Source organism: Pinus tabuliformis, chromosome J, assembly GCF_031772625.1.
Source record: "Pinus tabuliformis cultivar Carrire ecotype Pingquan chromosome J, CPIR1, whole genome shotgun sequence".
Classification (NCBI taxonomy): Eukaryota; Viridiplantae; Streptophyta; class Pinopsida; order Pinales; family Pinaceae; genus Pinus; species Pinus tabuliformis.
Genome location: NC_142295.1, coordinates 924,962,668 through 924,987,007, shown reverse-complemented (window position 1 = coordinate 924,987,007; position 24,340 = coordinate 924,962,668). Strand labels below are relative to the sequence as shown.

Here is a 24,340-nt window from a genome sequence, read left to right as displayed (position 1 = left end):
CCATTATACTAAATTGGAATCTTGCTACACCAGAAAATTTGCTAGGTATAAGTGTGTACGGGGATCGAGAAAACAAATAATGTTGGCGGTACTAAAAGTTGGGCATTAAAGTTTCAAGGAAAGAAGATATGGCTTTCATGTAAAACTGGAAACCTGCTTCACACATATTTACAATTTTAAGAAAACCCAAATTGTTGATGGATGTTAACATCACAATATAAATAGAGTCATCATATTTCCATATATAAAGAGAGAGAACTAGCCGTTCTGTCTCTATAACTCTGTACAGAAAAAGCCAAAGTTGGGTGTACATAATATACAAAAGTAAATCGTGCTCCCCTTAGCCAAGGGCAAATCGCGGCTGCTCCTCTGGTTGTGGAGTCTTTGTTTCAGTTTTAACTGTACTTTCCTGCCGCCTCTGACACTGTTCAACCTAGAAAGATCAACAAAGTTATTCAGCAGAAACACAAGAAACAGAATTAAATTTCAATATATATGTATTACCTCCTGTTGATCTGCCATTTTCATCTTCTTTTTCTCCAGCTTTTCCAGTCTCTCTCTCCCACTTCTGCAGAATATACTAATATCAGAGTTCACATCATTCGGAGAAAAGTCAAGTAACAAGTTAAAGTTTGAAATGAGAAATGATTTATATACATAACCTGTATGAAAACATTCTCGGCCGCTCTTTCCCTGTCGTCGAACAGCCTGCCCTTATCGTAAGTAAAGAAGGAGGCTCGCCACGCCTGATTTTCCATTGCCACAACGCGCTGCGCAGACAATTTCAGAGTCAAGCTCCCCCTGGCCATCGCCATCGCCATGATTACTGCAAACACAGCCTTAAAACTTGAAAGATCAACCTGCACTCAAAAAATTTTGCGTTGTTTTCTTTTGGTTCCTCTGGTTCTCAAGATAAAAGAATTTTCGAGGCAAGTCGGTTGTCTCAGTGTCGGTCCGTGAAGGACCGGAAGGGCCCCGCCACCTAAGAAGATAAGCATGCATTTCACTACAATACAATGTACATGGGAGCTTCTCGTTCATGCTCTCACATAAACAGTCACAAGATAGAACTGTTTCCCATGCAGCTGTCACCACTTGCAGTTTTTATATATACACGCACAGGTTATTTGCTTCATACGTCGTTGACACATTAAGTTCGTACATATTATTTTTATGGATAAGTTCAACACGTCAAAGGTTGCCCTTTTTCAATGGTGGCCGCCAGTTTCCAGATGAGGGTGTGCCATTAATCTGTGGGCATATTTTTCAAAAACTCTGGAATCCACGTTAAAATACTAATTCTTTTAACAAGATATATTACACAAAATAGTATTAAAATAAAATAATGAATATAAGCAATATCTTATTTCAATCAAATAATATTGAAAAATTGGAACATAAGCAATATCTTATAACTATTTTTAAAGATTGGTTGATACTGGTGTCAACAAATTCATGAAAGAGAGTCGTAGATTATTTGGAGATAGAGTGTATCGTTAGGAATTTTTATAATACAGAGGTGGAAGTAGGTTTATTTATTTTGGAATAAGATTTTTATTTAATTATTTATAATTATTAAATGGATAATAGGAATTTAATTTCTATATAATATTGTAGAGTATTAGCAATATTATACAAAAAAATTAAAGGTGGAGATTTATTTTTAAAATAATTGTTTATTTTTTATTTTTTTACAACTCATTATAAGAGGATGTAAAAATAAAAATTATGAAAATTATGTTTTAAATAGAAAAATAATGTCTTTTAAATAGAAAAATAATGTTCCTTCTAATAAAAAAATGAATATGGAAAATATAGATTTAAATAAACTATTTGAAGATCTATGTTAACTAATTTATGCCCATATCAATTTCATATATATCAGATATCATTTTTGGGATTCAACTGCGTTAAGTAAGTCATTCAAACATATGACCATTTCCATGAGAGGTAGTCGTAACTGACTAATTTCTCATGATTTTTGAATAGTTCACTTAGCACTCATTGCATCGGGTGATGCTCACAGGGGTGAAGAAGTGGGATTGAAACTAGTGAAATGTGGAGAACGAATCACATAGCATCAATCATCACTTCCGGGGCTTGCACCCGGTAACCAGGACTTCCCAGGAGGTCACCCATCCCAGAACTCCTCTGGCTCAAGCGCGCTTAACTGTGGAGTTTTTCCACAATCAAGCCCACTTAGCTTGCTACCCCATTTGCAAAACCTTAGCAAGTATTGTGCCTCATGAACCATTCAAGTAGAGATCCCTTGACTCTTTTTGAATTTAAGTATGGGGGATTTACGCAGTGCATTATATTAGATATCATTTTTGGGATTCAACTGCGTTAAGTAAGTCATTCAAACATATGACCATTTCCATGAGAGGTAGTCGTAACTGACTAATTTCTCATGATTTTTGAATAGTTCACTTAGCACTCATTGCATCGGGTGATGCTCACAGGGGTGAAGAAGTGGGATTGAAACTAGTGAAATGTGGGATGCTATGTGATTCGTTCTCCACATTTCACTAGTTTCAATCCCACTTCTTCACCCCTGTGAGCATCACCCGATGCAATGAGTGCTAAGTGAACTATTCAAAAATCATGAGAAATTAGTCAGTTACGACTACCTCTCATGGAAATGGTCATATGTTTGAATGACTTACTTAACGCAGTTGAATCCCAAAAATGATATCTAATATAATGCACTGCGTAAATCCCCCATACTTAAATTCAAAAAGAGTCAAGGGATCTCTACTTGAATGGTTCATGAGGCACAATACTTGCTAAGGTTTTGCAAATGGGGTAGCAAGCTAAGTGGGCTTGATTGTGGAAAAACTCCACAGTTAAGCGCGCTTGAGCCAGAGGAGTTCTGGGATGGGTGACCTCCTGGGAAGTCCTGGTTACCGGGTGCAAGCCCCGGAAGTGATGATTGATGCTATGTGATTCGTTCTCCACATTTCACTAGTTTCAATTTCACTTCTTCACCCCTGTGAGCATCACCCGATGCAATGAGTGCTAAGTGAACTATTCAAAAATCATGAGAAATTAGTCAGTTACGACTACCTCTCATGGAAATGGTCATATGTTTGAATGACTTACTTAACGCAGTTGAATCCCAAAAATGATATCTAATATAATGCACTGCGTAAATCCCCCATACTTAAATTCATATATATCTATATATAGAAAAAAAATGTTAAAATAAAATAATTTAATGTTGCATATAAAAAATATTTAATGTGGATTATCAATAAAAAATTGTAATCGTAATTAATATTGACATATGCTTCAAAATCCATTAATAATAAAAAAAAGCATTTTAATTTCTCTGATAAAATCTATGGATGTATATGTTATGTAAATTTTTTTAATATCGATTATGTATATATTATATATCATTTCAAAAAAATTATGTATATGACATGAAAAAATGAAGTTTTTATGGTTAGAACATTTATTTGGTCCTGTATATACTCTATTTAACATTCAAAAATGCAATTTGAACAATGAAAAATAGCATTGTAGTTTGCACTCTAAAGAAGTTTGCACATAAAGAAATTTGATGCTTCCATTCATGTTAGATCTATGATGGTTTTAAAAAAAAATGTCATAAATTGAACACGTTTTATATGAAGTGAGTTATGATTTTTTGGGCATGTGGTATTGATAAGCCATGACATTGGCCAACGGTATTGTAACAATATCTATTTAGATATTAAAAATCTACATGATAAAGGGGGATAAATCTCGAGGCTTAAGAATCTTATTCCAATTCTTTTTACAATTTATAATAAAAATAAAAATATAAAAATGGATTGGCAAAGAAAATGACTTACAAATCTAAAATTAGGGAATTAGTGTGGGAAATGAAGAATGAAGCCATGACAAAGCTCCAAGAGATTATATGGAACAAAAAGTAATTGAGGAGGTGCAAACGTCTAGAGAACAATGGAACACTAATGTGATTTGGAACCACTTCACGCTTTCAACCTATGACTATGTTGTGATAAAGACAAAAATTGGAGAGATGCTGGATATCACAAGCCAGAAGAGGATAATTAAGCAAGTGGAAACATTTTTACAAGCAAAATCCATACTTGGGTGCTTTCCACTCCCCTTAGTTCAGAAAATAATGACAAACTTTGAAAACCAAAACAAAAGCAGTCCTCCAAAGAGAAATAAGTTTCCCTCATGTTTACAAGTAGTCACAAGGTTTCTCTTTGCCTAAGCTATTTTCCAATTTTGTTATTTCTTTTTTGTACATCTAGTTCTTGTTTATGGTCGCTACTTGTTAGTTCTTTGGATACTTTGGTGGCATCAAATAGGTGTTCTAGTCTCTAAGGTGTCAGAGATGCTAAGGAACAGAAGATCTCCAATACCCAGAAATGGTTTTACAATATATGGCTTTAAAACACATTAATTAAATTAATTAACCGATAATTAAATTATTTCCTAAGTCTAACTTAGGGAAGTTGGTTAATTAAAGTTAATAGATTTAGGATATTTGAGATTTCTATTGACGAAGTCTAATCAATCCTAGATGTTGATTGTTATGAAACCAGCTCACAAAAAGATAGAAAAGAGAGATCCACGCCTTAGAATTCAGCCTCTTCGAGGGGGCAACCTCCTTTACATTACATAAATGAACAATTCTTGGATGATTCAAATGACAAAACCTCCTTTCTATATATAGGAGTCTAAGGAGTCACAATATAATCCAGTCGACCTAACAATAATAATATAAAGCCACAAAATTAACAATAGAGGGATTCTATGGGCACATTAATAACAATATGGGGGCAATGGGGCACAACAATATAAATAAGGGGTATAACTACAATAGTAATGGGGTAATCACTAGTATTATAGGGACCCAACATGCCCCTCTCCTTCAAAAAAGTGTTGTCCTCAACGCTTGAGTAGTTCTGGATATTTCTGCATAAAATTCTCATCCTCCCATGTGGAATCTTCAGTGGATAAGTTCTTCCACTTGATAAGGTACTCTGAAATTGATCGATTTCGTAGCTTTCGAGTTCTTGTTTCTATGACTGCTTCTGGTTCCAATATAATTTTTCCTTCCTCGTCAAGTTCTGGCAATATTGTTTGAACTGGGAGCTTGTCACCTATAACCTTCTTTAAGCATGAAACATGGAAAACTGGGTGCAATCGAGAAGCTGCAGGAAGCTCCAATTTGTATGCCATAGTACCAATCTTTTGCAACACCTTGTACGGACCATAATACTTTGGTGATAATTTATTATCCTTCTTAGCTTGCTTGAGGGACATTTGCTTATATGGTTGTAGCCGTAGGAATACCCAATCACCTACATCAAAACTTCTTTCACTGCGATGTTGATCTGCCTGTTGTTTCATTCTATTATGTGCCAACACGAGGTTATCCTTTAAGAGTTGGAGGACTTGTTGTTGATGTTCGATGTGATGTTCCACTGCCTGAACCTTAGAATTTTCTCTTAAATATGATGTGATGGATGGTGGTTGATACCCATAAAGTGCCATAAATGGGGTCATTTTTGTTGCTGTATGAAAGGAAGTGTTATACCACCATTCAGCCAGAGGCAACCATTTGACCCATTGTGTCTGTTTATCAGATACAAAGCAACGAAGATATCCTTCCAAACATTTGTTTACTATCTCATTTTTCCCATCAGATTGAGGATGATAAGATGAGCTATGAGCTAACTGAGTACCAAGACAAGAAAATAATTATGTCCAAAAATTTCCAGTGAAAATGGGATCTCTGTCACTTACAATAATCTTTGGGTTTCCATGTAGCTTTTGAATTGTTTCCATAAATGCAGTAGAAACTGTACTGGCTTTAAATGGATGTGATAATGCACAAAAGTGTGCATACTTGGTAAGTCTGTCAACTACCACCATGATGACACTCTTTCCCTCAGACTTGGGTAAACCTGTGATAAAATCCATTGAAACCTCCTCCCAACGTTGGCTTGGAATGGATAAAGGTTGTAATAGACCCGGTGTCTTAATTGTTTCAACTTTATTTTGTTGGCAAACCAAACATTCTGCCACAAACTTTTGAATATCTGATTTAAGGCCATCCCAAAAAAATTCCTTCTTAACCCTGTGGTAAGTTTTTAAAAATCCTGAGTGCCCTCCTAAGGGAGAAGTGTGCAATTCCATAAGAATCTTTTGTTTTAGCTGGGAATTCTTACAGAGGTATAAGCGATCTTTGTACCATAACGAATCATTTCTCCAGCTAAATGTATCAGACGTACTGGAATCTTGTTGTAGCTTTCGAATAAGTGCCCACACTTCTTCGTCATTCTTCCATTCCTCCCTTGCTTCATTTATCCAATCTGGTTGGATAATAGAAATGGCGCACAACAATGCTTCCACATCCTCATCCTTTCTTGAGAGTGCATCTGCCACCACATTTTGCTTCCCTTTTTTGTAGATGATTTCAAAGTCATAACCCAACATCTTTGTGACCCACTTTTGTTGCTCTTCAGAGGATAATCTTTGTTCTAAAAAGTATTTAAGGCTATCATGATCCGTTTTTACCTTGAAGTGTCTTCCCATTAGGTAGGGTCGCCATTTCTTAAGTGCATGGAGTATTGCCAACATTTCCTTCTCATAAATAGCTTTGCTTAAAAACTTTCCCTTGATTGGACGACTTTCAAAAGCAATGGGTCTTTCATCTTGCATTAGAACAGCACCAATTCCATTTCCTGAAGCATCACATTCCACAATAAAGGTTTTTGTGAAGTCCGGTGTAGCTAAGACCGGTGCTTGGCACATTGCCTCTTTAAGATGTTCAAAGGCCTTTGTTGCTTCCGGAGTCCATGAAAATGCATCTTTCTTCAATAATGTTGTTAGAGGTGCTGCTATTCTCCCATAATTCTTAACAAACTTGCGATAATACCCTGTCAACCCAAGAAATCCTCGCAGATGCTTTATGGATGTGGGGATTTTCCATTCCTTAATGGCTTTAATTTTGCTAGGGTCTACCTTAACTCCTTCATGAGATACAATATGACCCAAATATTCCACCTCCTGGACTCCAAAGAAACATTTGGATCTTTTTGCATATAATTGTTTCTCCTCCAATAGTTGTAGCACCCTGTCAACATGTTCAACATGATCCTTCCAAGACTTGCTGTAGATTAGTATATCATCAAAAATACTAACACAAATTTTCTAAGGAATGGTTTGAAAATTGAATTCATCAAACCTTGAAATGTTGAAGGTGCATTGGTAAGGCCAAAAGGCATGACCAAAAATTCATAATGACCCTCATGAGTTCTAAATGCCGTTTTCGGAATGTCTTCAATCTTCATTCTGATTTGATGATATCCTGAACGAAGATCCAACTTGGTGAAGTAAATTGATCCATGCAATTCATCCAGTAATTCATCAATGACAGGAATGGGGAACTTATCTTTAATAGTGAGCTTGTTGAGCTCCCTATAATCTGGACACATGCGCCATGATCCATCCTTCTTGTGCACCAATACTACTGGAGCAGAGAAAGAACTTTGACTCGGTTGAATTATACCAGCCTCTAGCATTTCTGCAACCATACGTTCAATTTCACTTTTTTGGACATAGGGATATCTGTACGGCCTGATGTTTGGAGGAACACTTCCTGGAATCAGATGAATAGCATGATCATGATCACGCATAGGTGGGAGACCTTTGGGAGTCTCAAATACCTTGGAATGATTGTCCAGGACTTTTTGGAGATCTGGAGAAATAGATGATTCTAATGTGGAAACATCTAGCGAACATAATTGTGCAATTACACCTCTTTGCTCCTTTTTTAGAAGCTTTGTCATACCATTAGAGCTGATTATCTTTCCTGGTTTCCCTGCAATACCCCTTAATTCAACTTCCTTTCCTTCCGTAGAAAATTTGATGAAAAGTTCTTGAAAATTAAAAGCTATTGTACCCAAGGATTGTAGCCATTGGACTCCTAGTACAACATCAACACCTCCCATTGGAATGGAAAGCATTGGGCTAGTCAATACATATTCTCCCATGGATAGCTTGATATTATGGCACTTTCCAGAGCAATTTATTGTTCCTCCATTTGCAATCATCACTTGACACTCTGGTGCTGGATATAGGAAGCAATTCAATTCTTTTGCTACCCTACAATGAATAAAATTGTGGGTGCTTCCTGAATCAATCAACACTATTACCTTTTTCTTCTTGATTTGTCCTTCTATCTTGATGGTTTGAGGAGTGGTAATTCCCGCCAATGCATTACAAGATATGGTCGGATTTATTTGTTCTTCATCTAGGCTTTGTTCCTGGAGTATATCCTCTTCTTTTGACCTTTCTTGCTCCTTTTCTTCTTCCTCTTCACAATCTATGTAGAATAATTTCTTCTCAGCACACTTATGACCTTTAGTGTATTTGCTATCACAACTGTAACAAAGCCCTTTTGCTCTTTTTTCTTCCAATTGTTGTGGTGTCAACCTTATAGGTTGTGGAAGACTAGGGGAAACAACACTTCCGTCTTTATAGTTGTGAGTGGTATGCTTCCTGGTTGCCATAATTTTGCTTTCCATTTTTCTTGCTAACCTGAATGCCTTCTCTAATGAATCAGGTTCCCAAAGGCGAACATCATGTTGGATATTATCCTTTAAAGACCCTATGAACACATCAATCCTATGCTCCTCTGGAATATCTTTTACCCTTATGTTCAATTTTTGGAACTCCTCAATGTGCTCCATTATTGAACCCTTTTGTTTGAGACTTATCAATTGGCTAAAAAAAGTGTTGCTTTTTGTATCCTCATAATGTGCTATCAATTCTTCCGTAAAAATTGCCCAAGTGATAAATTGTTTACGAGAGCAAAGCCATTGATACCATACAAACTGATTTGGTTCCAAATATAAAGTTGCCATACGTACCTTTTGTGTGTTTTGCACATTATTGAGATCGAAGAACTGCTCCATCTGTAATATCCATGTGGCGGGATCCTTGCCATCAAACTTCCTCATATCGATTTTTGGAATATGGTGGGTCTTCGATCCAACATTAGAGTCTATGGAATCATGATTAACATTTCTTTTGTTCACATCATGAGTTTCTTTTACAACCTTTTCACCATTAGTAAGTATTTCTTGTAGAAAATTTGTCAAATATGTCTTCAAATCTACCATGTCTGTCTTCAAATCTATCCTCAAATCTGCCTTCAAATCATCCATCTTAGCTTCCATGCCCTTTATCTTAGATTCCACGCCATTTATCTTAGCATCTGTTAGCTTTTGTGAGCGTGACATTTGTTGCACTTGTTCTTGTAATTTTGATATATCATGTAGCATTTCTTCCTCTTCTTCATGAGTCATGCTAGAGCTTTCAGGTTCCTTACTAGGTGTTTGCATTTTCTTTCCTCGGGGCATCAGTTACCGATAATAATGCTTTACTATGCCCTTTGAATTCCTTCAAACCAACCTTATGCAAAAAAAAAAAAAAAAAAAAAAAAACTACACACCTTTTTTTACTTTGTAGAAGCCTGATATTGAATCTGATGTATCTCTGTAATTTCGAATCATCCAGTTCCGAAATTGTGACCTGTAGTAGCCTTCTATGTCCTCTTTCCAATGCCACTAGTCTGATCCAAATTGGATTCTCCAAGAAAGAGTTATGCACAATCTCCCGCAGTGACCTGATTATAGACTAGTTCAGTAGAGAGAACTTGTATGAAGTGCCACGTGTCACTGTTTCAACCTTTGACTCTGAAAAATATATAAAAGAAAACTACAGTCCGTCCTCTTTCTGTAACTTCTTACAAAATTTCAATTCGATGCTCACAAAGAAAGTTATGACGATTTTCCCCAGGTCACCTGTTTTGAGTGTAATTCAGGAGTCTGCAAAAAGACCAACTTCCTCAGATCATATCTCCGAAAATATCACGCGAAAAGCTCTGAAATTTGGACCCAAGGTTCAGCGCGATTTCTTCTCAAATGGGTTTTTTTTGAGACTTCTGAAACGTCACAGAAAAAAAGTTATAGCGAAAATGCCATGATGACCTGTTTGGAGCAGCAAAACCCTAGAATCCAAAGCTCTGATACCAAATGTTATGAAACCAGTTCACAAAAAGATAGAAAAGAGAGATCCACGCCTTAGAATTCAGCCTCTTCGAGGGGGAAACCTCCTTTACATTACATAAATGAACAATTCTTGGATGATTCAAATGACAAAACCTCCTTTCTATATATAGGAGTCTAAGGAGTCACAATATAATCCAGCCGACCTAACGATAATAATATAAAGCCACAAAAATAACAATAGAGGGATTCTATGGGCACATTAAAAACAATATGGGGGCAATGGGGGCACAAAAATATAAATAAGGGGTATAACTACAATAGTAATGGGGTAATCACTAGTATTATAGGGACCCAACATTGATGGAGATTTAATCTTGGTTGTTGATGTCTCAATGAAAGATTATAAGAGTAGCTAAGAGGGATGGAGATAGATACAATTTTACAATTGCAAGAGCAAGGCAGATGAAGTTATCCAGTTCAAAGCTTTAATGAGGACACAATTTGATCCATAGGGAGAGCATTAAAGAGAGGGAGAAACAAAAAATTTAGGAGCGGTATTTCAGAGAATTTTCTAGTGTTTCTTTAGTGTCATATTGGAAAGAGATAGGAGGTTGAATTATTTGTAGAAAGGGGCCACATAAGCCAATGCGAATTGCTAGAAACCCCAGTGTGAGTTGTCAGAAGACCCACAGATCAACAACTAGAGGCAAAATATATTTATGGAAGGTAGTGGGAGTGGATTACAGTGATAGAAGGAGGAAGGACAACTCACATGGAGCCTATTTCTAGGTAGTGAAAATTTCCCAAGGCTAGGAGTGTGAATTCTATGCTATAGTGTGAGCAACTAGTGTGGGGTGCAAGCATGCCAGAAGGTGTCAAATAGATTTACAGAGGAGATTATTGATCTCCATATTATTTTTCCAGATATTTGATGGAGCATTGTCAATTGGGCATCTAGACTATTTGAATTCAAATTTGTTGCATAATAATAAAATAAACACTCATATATTGCACGAGGTTTCCCTTGGGGTTTTTTCAAGGGACATTTCAATCCAAAATAATTTTGTAGATTTTTATGTGGGTGCATCTATTTCTCAATTCTTGATTTTTTACCTCCATAGTATATTTTATTTGTGAAGAATGCATCAACGAATTATTTGGTATTTGTCGTAAATAAATAAATCACTAATCAGTTGTGAAAATAATATCCAGTTGGTACATTCATGGAAATCTCACATGTTATCATAGCACTATTGATTAGATCAGAGGTCCAGAGATGAAAGATTGAGATATCATGTAGTTTTAGAGGGATATATAAAGCACAGGGTTCATATCTGCACAAGCCAATCTAGGGGTGTGAATTGCAGAGGTAGAAAATTCAATTTCCAAATCCAGCTCAGAGGAAAAGCTCAAATAGCCTAAAGAATAATTTATGGGCAAGATGGTCACCAAGAAGTAATTCTAATGTGTAGATTAGTTGATTCACTGAGTAGATATAGGTGCAGAATATTTTTAGCAAGGGTTGTAGTTGCAAACCTGCACAAGGTAGGAAGAGAAAATAACATGGAGGAGATTTCCATAATTTCTCAAAGGGTTTCCAATTTCCAGTTTCCAGGAAGGAGATTTGTGATTTCTAGTTGAAGTAGGCCATAACAGTTTTTCAATTCAACCAATGTGTGCTTTGAGAGCAGCAGTATGTGTTGTAGATTCCGAAGAAGAATTTCTGGGAGGTAGAGGGAGTTTCCTAGTTGAGGTGTAACGGGCAGTGTGATAGCAGATAAGGATTTCTAGAGGAAATCTAGAACATACATGTGCATTCCTAAGGGAGTATGAGTAGCAAAAGAAGGCCAAGTAGGGAAGAGAAAGAGATTTCAAGATCCAGTCCCTAATTCATTTGAGTTTCATATAGATGGCCACAATAGGACTTAGGGATCAAGACATACTTGATGGAGCCTCTAAATTTAGTGTATGTAAAGCTAGAATGCAATTCTTATTATATGAGCATGGTTTGAAGGAGTTCGTGTCAGATGTCACATCAGATCTAACAAATGCACAACAATTTTCTACCTTCGAGAAAGAGATGACCAAAGATAAGGGATGGTACTGGATGATGTTCGAGATCACGTTGTCCCCCATATTGTAGAAAAGAATATGACAAAGGACATGTGGGATGCCATCATAAAGTTGTACCAGGATCCATCAGAGAATCACAAATTGATTCTCTAGGATAAGATAAGGAAAAATAGGATGCATAAGGGTGAAGTCATTAATTCCTATCTTATCAGACTTCAGAATGTCTAACATGAAAGTGTAGCTGTTGGAGAGAAACATTTTGATGATGAGCTAGTGCGTACAACTCTAAATGGGTTTTCCAAGGAGTGGCTTGCATTCATCCAAATTATTCATGGGTGAGACTCACTACTAGGATGGGATCAAATATGGAGTGACTTCACTGAGGAGGAGCTAAAACTTAGCCTCATAGAAGGAACTATCAATGAAAAAAGTGAAGGACCGAAAGTGGAGAAGGAGGAAGAGGATAACATAGCCCTTGCATGTAAAGGGAAGGTGAAGATGGGTCCCAGTCAGCAAAAAAACTCAAAATGAGGTGACAAGAAGAAAAAGGACATGTCGAATTTCAAATGTTTCAAATGTGGTGAATTTGGTCACTACGTCGCCTAGTGTCCCAAGATAAAGAAGGACAATAAGGGGTAGGATCGCATGGCATCTTCGGTAGAGTTAGATGAATTGACCTCTAGATTGGAGGAATTCACATTGATAGTAGTGAGACCTCGAGATGGAGGAGGAGCTTGATGCTTAATTGTCTGAGGATGGGTAGTGTCCAGTGCAGAAGAAACAAGGAGATCAGTTAGATTAGTTCCACTTGTTGCAGTAGGACCATCACCTTTGCTACAGGGGCCCATAGTATTCAATAGCAGGAGGATCAATGTCAACAAGTGCAATTAGTTACTTGGATGAAAGTTACAAGAATTGACGTAGTTAGATGTTTGAGTGACAATAACAGAGCTAGTTGGGTGTAGTCAGTTACTCATGAGACAGTGCAAAGCCATGTGCAGTCATAATTTTGAGAGCTAGCTACAAATCTAGTTGTAGGAGCACAACAGATCACTAGAGATTAGGTTTTTATTTTTAGTTAGAGGAAATTCATGTGATTGGAGGAGGCAGTGTGAATTTCCAGTTGCAGTGTGCAGATGCAGTTCGAGCCAAAGTGAGACTGCTCGAAGGATTTGTCATCTAGGATATATTTTCTAATTCTATTTTCAGAGGGAGATCAGGTGAGATCAAAATCAATATTGCAGTTGTTGCAGCAATAGAGTGGGAACAACAATAGAGAAGTAGCAAAAATAGTGTGAGGTGGATTAGAGTATGCACAGTTGTTGATGGAAAATGTTTTATAGTTGACTTTTGCATAATGATTTCTAGTGATAAGTGTTACAAATGTGTTTTCATTAATGGAAAAGCATAGGAAAAATGGAAAAAGTTGGCAAAGGACTACATAAGGTGACTACAATATGAGCATAACATGGCGAAATGGTGCAAAAACTTTGAATACATTTTTATCATGGCAAATCAATTCAAGAGAAGATGGAACCCAATCAGATGGATATAGCTCTAAAAGATATTTCCAATGTTATGTAGAAGGAAAAAATTGGCCTCCTGAATTGGAAAAAATGGTCAGTCAAAGCCATGAACCCAAAAGTCAAATTGCATAGTTAAGTTTAGTGAAAGTGCTTTGGAGCAATTTATTTTTGGTGGTGTGCCTAAATTGGCAGAGTCTTTTTAGCGAAGTGGCAATCTAAATGGCTAGGTGGACTTGGTAGACAACAACGCAAATGGAAGTAGTTTTATTAGCCCATGGAGGAGCCAACTTAACAACCTGTCTCAATAGGTATCCCCCAAAAGTTTTCAAAGTGAACATAGAAGAGGCATCCAAGATGACACAAGTGGGATGGCACAATTCCTATGGGTGGATAGAGTTAATCCAATGAAACAATTGGTGGAGACATTTGGTTAAAAGGTGGGCATGTTATTTGTTGGATCAAGCCCCATGCATCCCCCCATCACATCATAGGTATTCATACAAGTCAATGGGCGAAATCGTGAATATGCAAGAGGGTGTTAGAATGGGATGATTTCCCATACTACCAATAATCAAATCAATGGTGGAGGTTCATTTTGACACCCTCACCCTTCAATACCACATACCTTGTAAATGGGTGTCAGAATGGGTGGTTTGGCCAGTGCAAAGCACATATGGTTGTCGGAGCAAGGTTGGGCAATGTAGTGCAAGGAGAAGAGGTAGCACAGTAAATGGTTAGGACCCATAAAATTTTATAAATGAAAATAACGGAAAATCAAGGCTTTGTGACCCTTTCTCTCTCCTCTCTGATAGGACACATTACAACATTTGGTTGGTCGAGATGATGTCAGCATGACATTATGGTGGACATGTGGCAAACAAATTTGGTGTTTTTAGGTACCTAAGTGGGTCATTTCTGGGTGACATGTGTCACCACTTAGATGGCACTGTGTGGTACATGTGACGTCAACATGTAGTCATCCTGATGGCTTGATCTCAGAGGGCTCTGAAGTGCGTAGAGGAAGAAATAGTTGGATGACTGGGCAGTGGGCTAACATAGCAAGTGTGAGAGACATATCAGCCAATGATTTAAATGATTGGTTTGCAGGTGTAGTGGGCAATCCACCAAGACAACTCATCCTTGAAGGTAGACCTTGGAATTATATTAAAGGTGCAGAGAGGATATCATTGGGATAATGATAACATGAACACGTCGACAATCTAGCTAGGAAACTATGACCAATGAGAAGGTAGTAGGCGGACCCATTGGCAATTCATCCCCCACAAAGGACCCTAGAAGGTTTAAAGGGGCATAATAAAATAACATCAGGATAAATGCATCGAGGGCCAAGGAACAAGTGCCAAGACTTGGTTCTATGCAAAAATCGTAACTAAAGACATAGGATAGGCTAAGCGCTTAAGGACTAAGGTGGTGGTCATAACACTTGGCCTTATGAATGGAAGAAGGGCTAGTGCGCCAACACCAAGGGCTTAAAGGGATAGGCTGGTGGCATTGACAAATTAAGAGGTTTATTTGGAAGTTTGGCCAAATTTAGCATGTAGCTGAAGTTAAAACTGCAAGTAAAATTTGAGATAAACCCTGATAAAGTACCATATTTCCATAATTATTATATTGAATCAATTTTTCTTGTAGAAACAAGTGATTAGTGACTAATAACTTGAAGAGAACATTCAGAAGACTCAAATAAATAGGAAAAATCTAGAAATAATAAATTCATGCAAGGGTTCAAGTGCAAGTAAACTAAAAATCAAAGAAGCATAATTTAGCTACAAATATCTTTATAAGAAAAATTGATTGACAAATTCTACAGAAGAGTGTTGTAAAAATGTGCAAGTTGGATTGAGCCTGTTGGCATGGATGGTGAGTTTATCAGTAATAAAAGATTGTTGAAGGTGATGGTGGATAGATTGTTTTATCTTATAAAAAGATGTGGCTTTCATGGTTCTCATTTGAAAATGGATGAAAGATGAATCATTGATCTCAAGAAAGTTGTAGCTTGCATATCAAGAGTTGTATCTTTTTCTAGTAGGTGTTGGTAAACAATTAGGCGTCGTAGCTCATTTCAATAGTAGATGATAAATCAAGTAGTTGTAGCTTCCTACTGGTTGTAGCCAGAGAATTTTGTAACAACAAGTTGTAGCTTGCCTTGTGATGAAATTGTAGAAATTTTTTGAAGAATATTTGTGTAATATTTGTGATAGTTATGTTTATTCTTTTCATGCTCATTTAAATAATTTTCTGAAGCATTTCTTGGTGTACTAATATCGTTACAAGTGAAAGAAAGTTTTTAAAAATTCCCACAATAATTATTCACCCACCCTCTCAATATTGTCTTGGTTTCTAACTATTGGTTTCGGAGCCAAGTTACTTTATCTCAGTTTAAGAGGTGGAAGAAAGATCTAGGACCATGGCAAACCGGGAAGGAGGATTTAGCAATAGGGACCCTATGTTTAATGGAACAAACTACATGTTTTGTAAAGTAAGGATGAAAAACTACATTCAATCACTTGGAGTTGATGTATGGAATGTTGTGGAAGAAGGATATCAAAATCCTCAAAAAGTAATTACTAAAGGTCGAAAGATGGAGTTCAGATGCAATGCTAAAGTCATGAAAGCCTTTTTTGTTGGCCTTCCAGAATCAAAATGTGCCAAAATAATGAAGTGCACATCTACTAAAGCTATATATGACAAGATGAGTAGTTGCTATGTAGGTTACAACAAGGTAAACAAAGCTAAAATTCAAGGTTTTAGAATGCAATTCGAGTCTTTAAAGATGCATGATGATGAATATATTGCAAAATATTTTTTAAGAGTTGATGAGGTTGTGAACACCATAAGAGGCCTTGATGAGAAATTGGAAGAATTAGTCACAGTTCAAAAAGTGTTGATATCTCTCCTTGGGATATTTAATCCCAAAGTTTTAGCCATTAAATATATGATCAATTTTAACACTCTCACTCTATATCAACTACTAGGCACACTTACTTCTTATGAGATGAGAATTTCAAATGGAAAGTTTGTTGCAAAAGGGTCATCCTTCAAAGAAGATACGAATCCCAAGGAAGAGAATGTTGGTTCATGTTGTGAATTAGATGAAGAAGAAGCCAAGTTTGTGAGGAAGCTTAGAATAGGCCTAGGCAAGTATAAAGGTAAGCTACCTCTTAAGTGTGGAAAATTTGGTCACTATGCTTCAAAGTGTCCTGAAAAGAAGAAGTACTATGATCCAAGAGAAAAATTTACGAAAGTACAAAAAGAAAGGATGACGACTAAGAAGAGGAGTATGTATATTCAAGAAGAAATCTTCTCTAAAAGTGAAGTCATCAAATCCCCCACTAAGGATAAATATGATGAAACTAAAAAAAAATCATGCTTATGGCTTTAAAAAATTTGTAAGTTGAAGCCATCAATTATGATGAAGAAAACGTTGAAGTAGATATGGAAAAAGCATTGGTGAGTGCACTTGAAGAAGTTGAAAGGTTGAGAAAGAAAAATAAATCTCGGAAGGAGTCATTGATTAAAGAAAAAACTAATATTGTTGAACCAATGCTCGTAAAAATTGAATAAGGCAAGAAGATTCAAGAATCTTTAAATCAATAGCCGAGTGAGAAGAATCAAGCTTGTGAAAGGCTAGAGGGCGAATTTTGTTTTCTAAGAAAAGAATTAAAGAAGGAAAAAACCCAACTGAGATTCTATTATACATTTGGAAAAGTGATTGATAATTTAAACGAGATTTTGCATGCATAGAGAATATCCAAAAATAGAAGTGGTCTAGGATTTGAGGTTGAATCACCTTTGTTCTAGCAGCAAAAGGAGGATCCATGGAAAAAAAAGATACCACATAGACAAGAATGTTTTATTTGTTGATGGGATGAAGCAAAATCTTCTTAATGTGTCTCGAATGTGTGATCAAGGCTATGGTGTGATTTTCACAGATAAAAATTTTCAAATCAAGTCTGCAGGCATAAGTGAAATAGTGGTTGAAGATGTGAGAATAGAAAATAATCTTTATGTTCTAAAAGAGAAAACAAAAAGGTGTTTCTTATCAAAGATTGATGAGAGTTGGTTGTAGAATATGATACTTTAACATATGAACTTTGATTAGATAATCAAAATGAGAAAGAAGAATGTTGTCAAGGATTTACCGAGACTGTCAAAACTAGAGAATGCAATTTGCAAATCTTTTCAATTGGGTAAGAAAAATCGAGTTCCATTCAAGTCTAAGGAAATCTCATCATAGAATCCATTCGAGTAGTGCACATGAACTTGTGTGGACCATCAAGAAAAAATTCACCCATAGGTAAATTGTATTTCATGCTTATAATTGATGTTTTCAGTAGGATGATGTGGGTTTCTTTTCTTAGATAGAAATATGAAGCTTCTGAGAAGTTCAAACATTTCAAAGTTATGGCTAAAAAGGAATTTGATTGCAAAATCAAGAGCATAAGATCTAATAATGGAGATGAATTTAATTCAGGAGAGTTTGATTACTTTTGCAAAAACCATGGCATAAAAAGGAAGTTCACAATAGTAGAGACTCCACAACTAAATGGTGTAGCAGAGAGAGAAAACAAATTTGTACAAAAATTAGCCAGAGCCATGATCGATGAAAAGAAAGTTCAGCAAAGAATTTGGGATGATTCTGTTCAAACAACAATGATGATACTCAATGAAGCTCATTTCAAACCAAATAGTGGTAGAACTCCCTATGACCTTTGGTATGGTAGAGCTACAACAATTAAGCATTTTTGAGTTTTTTGGTAGCAAGTGTTACATCGAGAGGGATGATGAAAAGCTTGGTAAGTTCAATGAAAGGGTTGATTAACATATTTTTCTTAGATATTCTCAAAGCAGAAAAGGCTATAGATGCTATAATAAGAACACCAAGAGGATTGTTGATTGTATTGATGTCAATGTGGATGAATATTTTTAACCTAAAATCAAATAGCTAGTAAATTCTAGCTCCAATGAACCATTCAATACTAATGAGGAGGACCATGAGCCACATTGGAAATAAAACAATGAAGATCCCTCCAATCCACAGGCCAAATATATTTCAAGGTATGTCCAAAAATACCACCCAGCTGAGCAAATCATTGGTGATATAAAATCAAGTGTTTAAACCAGAAGGAAGATCTTAAATGCCCCAACGGAAGAACATGTAGCCCTATTGTCTATGGAGGAAACAAAGGAAGGAAATTGGTTAAAATCTATGCGTGAAGAATTGGACAAAATTGAGAAATATCAAACATGGGAATTTTTCCTAGACCAGAAAGTAAGAATGTTATTGGCACTAAGTGGATCTTCAGGAATAATTTGAATGGCTATGGTTAAGTGGAGACAAATAAGGAAATATTAGTATGAAAATGTTATGCTCAAATTGAAGGTCTAGATTTTGATGAAACATTTTCTCATGTTACTAGATTAGAGGCAATTAGGTTTTTTTATGGCATTTACTTGTTTCAAGAAGTTCAAAATATATCAAATGGATGTCAGATCTTCCTTTCTAAATGGAGAATTATAGGAATAAGTTTACATAGAACAAGCATATGGTTTTTAGCTGTCAAATATGCCTAATTATGTTTGAAATCTTAAGAAGGCCTTGTATGGTCTCATGCAAGTTGCTCACGGTTAGTATTCCAAGTTTGGAAACCACCTTCTCAAGCTTGGATTTAAAAGAGGCACAACTGATGGAAATTTATATGTTAAAGCTAATGATGGAAAACTCATAATGGTGGTTGTTTATGTTGATGATATTATTTTTGTGAGTGATTTAGATTTGTTACCATGCCAATTTGCAACATACGTGAAGGTAGAGTTTGAGATGTGTAAGGTTGGAAAAATTTCTTATTTCCTTGGATTGAAGATTTCACAGACCCTGAAAGGAATTTTCATTTCACAAGGTAAATATCTCAAGGAAGTATTGAAGAAGTTTGGCATGGGAGAATTCTCTTTAGTGAGCACACCAATGGTTACATGTTGCAAGCTCAACAATATTGATGAATCACCAGAAGTCGATCATACTCTATATAGTTCCATAATTGGTGGGCTATTATATTTGACAACTTAAAGACTAGACATTATGTAGATCGCTAGTATTATTGGAAGATTTCAAGAAACCCCCAGACAAAACCACCTTCTAGTAACCAAAATGATTCTCAAATATCTCAGAGCCACAATGGATTATGGGCTATGGTACCCAAGAGATAAATATTTTTCCCTAACTATTTATACTAATGTTGATTGGATAGGTGATGTAGATGATCGAAAGAGCACTAGTGGTGGTGTTTTATTTCTTGGAGAATGTCTAGTTTCATGGATAAGAAAGAAGAAATCTTCAATATATTTATTTAAAACTAAAGAAAAATATATTATAACAAAATTTCATTGCACTCAATCATAGTGGATGGAGCAGACCTTGGAATATGTGCAGGTGTTTTATGATCAACATATTCCAATTATTTCTAACAATACAAGTGCCATCAACATGTTAAAGAATATTTTCTTCCACTCATAGGAAAATCATATTGATCCAAGTTAATATTAGTGGCCACACACCTATTCCACCTAGACCTCTAGTCTTCTACATCCATTTCCTTAATTATAGCAACATTTACTATTTTTAGCAATTTTTCAAGTCTTGAACTTTTGGAGTTGTTTTGACCCCTAAACAACATTGTTTTGAGGTCTGCAACATGCCCATGCTATGAATATGGGCCTACAAAAAATATTGTAGTATTTAGAGATATATTTCCAAAAGGTATCATATGTGCCAAACAAAGATCATATGACCATGTTATGACCTTAGGAAGTTGGCTGCCTAACTAACCCCAATGTGGCCCACAAACTCTTGGAATTCCATCTCCTAGGGTTAGGGTTTTAGTTATTTAGGGTTTTTCCTTGTTGTTTTAATAAAAATGAACTTGAGCCTCATTGTAACATAGTTCGGAGGAGTGTAGATGCCACATCTATTCTCAATGATAAGCTACCATCGTCCGAGCTAGTATATTTCCATTTTGTATGTAAGCATATTTTATTTCTTTGATATTAATGAAATGAAGTTTAATTTATGTTGCATGTTTGTGTTTATGTTTGTATATGTATTATGTTGTGTTCCTATATAAGTATGGATCAGTGGTATTAGAGAGGTCTGCTCTTGCTATGTTTTTATTTGCATGTCCCCAACAAGGTCAGGGTATAAGGAGTTAGGGCTCGAACTAGCTGAACATTTGCAAGACTAGACCCGCAAACCCTGACAACCTCCCATGGCGGAAGAAACAAAATATGAGGGAACATGAGATCCTTTCAAAATATTTCTCGAAGAAGCCCTTGAGTGAAAGAGGAATGTGATGATGGATAACTTTACCCAGATTTTTTGGTGGCTACCCACAAGCGACAAATCTTCATCTAGAAGCCACTCTAGAGGTGCCACTCCCTTTAAGTTACAAGTCAACTTGGACATACCCATATTTGAAGTCTATATAGATGTATACACTGCAGATAGATGGTTTATTCCATTGGAAGGATATTTTTCAGTTCATGAGTTTTCCAATCTAGAAAATATTACTTTGCACTTCTCAAAGGTGTCCCCTATGTGAAGGATCGGTGGGAAACTAATCTGAATTTGAAACTACTTGAAATTTGTTAGCAAGGTATTCAATTCAGAATTAAACATGTTTAAAAGATTTCCATGTCTTGCAGAAAGAAAACACATGAAATTTTCAACTGTTCATGACCCATTTAAGCATAGCAGAGTTATTTCCCTTTATTGTTTAACACATTAAAATGAGTTTGATCTGCAAAATAAATCAACCACAAATGCAAAAGAAGTTGATAAAGAAGTTCACCCCCTCCAGGGCTACGTCTGCTGGGTCCAAAACTCCCAACCGAGCTTGTCCTTGTTTTTATTAAATGCTCAAATTGAAAATACAGCTGAATAGAAGCATCTACAGGAGAAATAGATGGTAAAAATTGATTCAAAACACTTGAATCCTTCAGGATTGACTATTGGATCACCTCCAATGGATACCTGCAACCCGATACAGTCTTCACAAAATTGGGCCCTAGTGGCTCCTAGAACTTTCACAGCTCTAAAACCTCTACAAATGACCTCAGATGGCTGTAAGACCTACCCCAATGGCTTCAAAAGGTCGAAAATACCCAAAATCAAAAAAACATTCGTCCAAAACCGACTTTCCTAGCCAAAGTTATGACCATTTAAAGTTTCTCCAGTTTTTCCCTAGAAAAACTCCAGCTAACTTTAGTTAACTCCAGATAGCTCCGCCAATTATGGCGGGTCCGCCAAATTTGGCGCTCCTGCCAAAATTCCGCCAACTTAACTGCATTTACATTTAATGTTTGGTGGTTGCCTCGGATTTCGTGCCAGGCGGAATATTTCTTTTTTAATTTTTTTTTGAAAAATTAAAATTTCTAATGTTATGGACAAATTCTTCTTTTTGCCATAACTTCCTCATCCGACGACCGTTTTTCGAACCGTTTACGGCACCGGAATCGGGAAGACGATTAATTTCCAGTAATTCCACTTTGAACTAGTTCTAAGCACTTTAAGTTTTGAGCATTTTACGACACTTAGGACATGAACACGTGATCACGCCTCCCCATTGGGAAGCTTTTGGACCCCAAAAGCCTTCAACTACCTATTAAAGAGGTGAGGGTACAGCTCCCTCACTCTGTCCACCTCCATCCACTTTCCCTTGTTCGGTTTACTGCCTTTGAAACCAACCCGAACATAATCTACACTGCCCCTCCTTGAAGTGTGTGTCCTTCTGTCAAGGATTGTATCTTCTTTCAGCTCATCTAAGAATTCTGGCAAGAAATCTTCTATAGATGGCAGCTGAACAACATTTTCATGATCAACAATCAAAGGAGGTTCATACAAACGTAAGTTCTCCACATTGACAACAGAATACATTTGCATGTAGGAAGGCAAATCTAATTGAAAAGCATTATTTCCAACCTTCTTGAGGATTTTGAATGGACCATAACGAATAGGATTCAGCTTTTTACCTTCTCCTTGCATCCTTTCCTTACTAATGTACAACCATAGCTCATCTCCTTCTTGAAACTTGTGATCGACTGTATGCTTGTCATGTCTTTCCTTGTACTTGCCTTGACTCTTCTCAAGTTGTTCTTGAATTTGTTGATGTATTTGCTGAATTCTTTCAATGAATGAACGAGCTTTTTCAATGTCACTATGTCTCTCAATGGCGATATCTTTCTCAAGAATGAAATCAAGAGGTGATTTTGGCAAATAACCAAAACAAGCTTCAAACGGTGAGGTGTTTGTGGAAGAGTGCTTGGCACGATTGTAAGCATGTTGTATGTAGTGCAAATGTTCATCCCAAAGCTTGGGATGCTTGCTGCAATAACCTCTTAAGAGGTGCACAATGGTTCTGTTCACAACTTCGGTTTGTCCATCTGTTTGTGGATGGAAAGTAGTACTTTTCTTCAACTTTGTGTCCATAATCTCCCATAGGTTGGACCAAAAATTCCCCACAAATCTTGAATCGCTGTCACTAATAATGGAAGTAGGAAAACCAAAGTGAATCCATACATGATGAAAAAATAATTCAGCAGTTTGTTCAGCAGTTATAGTTTTCTTACAAGGCATAAGTATACACATTTTGCTGAAACGATCAACTACTACATATAAGTAATCATGTTGCTTTCGAGATTTTGGCAAACCTCCTACAAAATCCATAGAGATTCTCTCCCATGGTCTAGAAGGTACTGACAAAGGAGTATACAAAGCAAGCTTCCTGTTTCTAGGCTTGCTTGTAGCACATAATGAACAACCTCTTATGAACCTTGAAACAGAATCTACCATGCGAGGCCAATAGCAATACCTCTGTAGATGTGCAACTGTTTTGCTCACACCAAAATGGCCAGCAATAAGAGAAGAATGAGCTTCTCTTATGACATTTATCCTCTCCCCCTGTGGTATACACAACTTTCCCAAATGAAACAGAAAATTGTTATGCATGTGATAGTCATTTTCCTCTACATGATTTCCTTTACTCAAGTTAGCATACACATCTTTAAAGTCGTCATCAGATGCATATTGTTCTATGTAACTATCTTGTACAATGGAATCATTCTTAAGTAAAGTAACAACACCAATAATAGGCCTTGAAAGCATATCAACAACCTTATTCAAAGTACCTTTCTTATACCTTATTACCAAATGGAACTGTTGCAAGAAGCCCATCCATCTGAAGTGTCGTGATTGTTGTAACTTGCTTTGTGATTGCAAGTACTGTAAGGGCTGATGGTCGGTATGTATAACAGTTTCTTTGCCCATCAAGTAGTGTTTCCACTTTTTGACGCTTTGTACCAATGCATACAACTCCTTATCATATGTAGGATAATTTACAACAACACCATTAAATGTTTCAGAATGAAAAGCAATAGGCTTACCATGTTGTAGAAGAACTGCACCCATAGCATAATCACTAGCATCAGTTTGTATTTCAAATGGCTGTCTCAAATCTGGTAATGCAAGGACTGGAGCTGAACTAGTCTTCTCTTTCAAAGATTCGAAAGCTTTTTGCTGCTTGCCTCCCAATTGGAAAGCATGCTTCACACTTGTCACTGCATGCATAGGAGCTGCTATAGAAGAGAAGTTAGAGATAAACTTCCTCCAATATTGAGCTGCAC

At 36.5% G+C, this 24,340-nt stretch overlaps 1 pseudogene across 1 annotated transcript; it reads right to left on the bottom strand.

The window, feature by feature from the left end:
• Positions 1–204: 204 nt before the first annotated feature.
• LOC149229791 (uncharacterized) lies at positions 205–895 on the bottom strand (annotated as a pseudogene). Its single transcript, XR_016247964.1, has 3 exons — positions 663–895; positions 505–580; positions 205–433 (listed from the first exon to the last, which is right to left on the bottom strand). The product of XR_016247964.1 is annotated as an uncharacterized LOC149229791 (transcript).
• Positions 896–24,340: the final 23,445 nt, after the last annotated feature.